This window comes from Halictus rubicundus, unplaced genomic scaffold (genome assembly GCF_050948215.1).
Source record: "Halictus rubicundus isolate RS-2024b unplaced genomic scaffold, iyHalRubi1_principal scaffold0107, whole genome shotgun sequence".
Lineage (NCBI taxonomy): Eukaryota > Metazoa > Arthropoda > Insecta > Hymenoptera > Halictidae > Halictus > Halictus rubicundus.
Window position 1 is genome coordinate 732501 of NW_027488648.1, and position 2500 is coordinate 735000.

The window sequence follows — 2500 nt, forward strand, 5'->3', positions numbered from 1 at the left end:
ACGTACAGAGGAGCACAAAAAAAAAAAAAAAAAAAACAAAACCATATATCTTATGCGCCACACCAAAGTGTCTTTTCTCTATATAATGTATATATAGAGATTTCTTCATTTTGTTCGTCGATCGGAAACTCTCGCTAGACGATCGGCCGGTTAACTTTAACGTCCGTCGAAAAGAACTTCCGGGGACTGGACGACCGACAGATCGCGCGGTCTCGCGATCGACAATGAAGAAAAAAAGACATGGGGCGACCGACAAAGGTTTGTTTTCACCTTCACCTTCTCGTGCTCTGCGTGACAACACGTTGTGGTGACAACGATGTTCGAAAGCCACTCCATAGAGGAGTATATATATTTTCAACACCCGGTGGGGTTTCTCTACTACACTAGACACACGGGGGTACAGAAACGCTGCACGACGCGATATCATCGATCAAACCAAAGAGACACGAGATCTCGGTCGTCATTCAATTCAACGAACGTGGCGATGGAATCCGCAACGGATTAGCGAGGACACGCGACGACGGGGAAATTATTCGACCCGATACAAGTACGCGTGCGCATCCCGCACAATGCCAAATGTTGCTATGTCCATCAGTCATCAAAGCGTTCGTAGAACGAGAGACCACTGTCTCGCGAACTCTAAGAATATGTTTGTCGAAGTCGCTGGCAACGACGACCCTCCGCCGCAATTATGTGTAGAGAGACACATCCACGCACAGACGTATTTTATTTTATATATCTCCCTGGGGCTTACGTTGCACGCCACAGTTGCGCACACAGATTTTACACGGGTGTCCGGTATCTCTTTCTTTATTTGTGTCCATTCACTGTAGTCTCTTGAGACTCTTATACCTTTCGTATACGCATCATTTCAGACGACGTCGGGAGCGCGTAAAATGTTCGAGAGTGAAACGCTTCTTCCGCAATGCGAATCGTTCCAGAGAGAGAGGAGAGAGAGATTTCGATCGTCGGAGCGGTGTTCACGGGCGGTCGTATTGAAAATACGACTCACGACGCCGCAAAACACTCACGCAAGTCCGAATGTGATACCCATTCCTATTTCCTTCTTCTCACGAAACCGTTAGACGCAATGTAAAATTTGCAATTTTCACAGAACCGCGTCAAACGCCGACGAAACGTCCATCGTTCGCTCGTACGTAGCATCTTTGCAACCCGACTCAGAAACGCTCTTTGCGCCCTCCACAAAATTCGACATGGAGAGGTAAGCGACGGCGGGGACTTACAAGAGCAACGCAAGCAGTATTTGGTTACGTAAACGACCCTCAGCCAGGCGTGGTCCAGGAATTGTATCCGTGGACCGCAATGTGCGTTCGAAATGTCGATGTTCATGTGTCCTGCAGTTCACACGTTGACGCGCAATTAGCTGCGTTCTTCATCGACCCACGAGCCAAGTGATCCACCGTTCAGGGTAATCGTATAATTTGATTTATAATCAATATATAATTATGTCTCTTGTTCTGCGGTTCATAAGAACGCCGATACCTGAAAGCTCCAACCAGCGCGCGAAGGAGATTCAGGCGTCGTTTTTAAGGACGACACACGATCGTCCGTAGAAACGGAAACCGTCGCGAGTACGCGATTGCAATGCGCACACGTATCCGACGGCCGGGCGGAAAATACATTGAAAAACCTTTAAAGTGGAAAACACAGGAGGAGAATTCAGAAAACGACGGGGATCATAGACAACCCGATACTGGATCCCGACACTTCTCCTCCTCCTCTCTCTTATTGGAGAATGAACTCGATAACTAACGGACTTCACAGCCGGCTCTGGCCGTGCGCGATCGTTCGTCCCAAGCTCTTGTGCACTGTATTATCGCCACACAGAGAGTAGAGTGTCAGAATCGCACACAGCTTTACGCGAGCTACGCAGCCGGTCCTCTCGAAACACATTTCCAATTGTGCACGGAGAACGATTATTCGATACTAGCGGACTTCACAGCCGGCTCTGGCCGTGCGCGATCGTTCGTCCCAAGCTCTTGTGCACTGTATTATCGCCACACAGAGAGTAGAGTGTCAGAATCGCACACAGCTTTACGCGAGCTACGCAGCCGGTCCTCTCGAAACACATTTCCAATTGTGCACGGAGAAAGATTATTCGATACTAGCGGACTTCACAGCCGGCTCTGGCCGTGCGCGATCGTTCGTCCCAAGCTCTTGTGCACTGTATTATCGCCACACAGAGAGTAGAGTGTCAGAATCGCACACAGCTTTACGCGAGCTACGCAGCCGGTCCTCTCGAATATACGTGTTCGTCAACGAACACGCATGCGGCGACGTTTTGTGCTCTATGTCATACGCGAACTCGATAAATAGAGCGGGACTCACAGCCGGCTCTGGCAGCGGTCATTCGTCCCACGCTCGTGTGTGCGCTATCGCCACACAGAGTAGGGTGTCAGACTCACGCAGCTTTAAAAGCGAGCTTCACAGCCGGTCCTTCTCTCATCCTATTCCTCGACGTTCGTGACAGAACACAACG

General features: G+C 49.7%; 1 non-coding gene across 1 annotated transcript; it reads right to left on the minus strand.

Moving 5' to 3' along the window:
- Window positions 1–1277: 1277 nt before the first annotated feature.
- LOC143363734 (5.8S ribosomal RNA) lies at window positions 1278–1432 on the minus strand. The gene has a single exon (XR_013083900.1). It is a non-coding gene; the product is annotated as a 5.8S ribosomal RNA (ribosomal RNA).
- Window positions 1433–2500: the final 1068 nt, after the last annotated feature.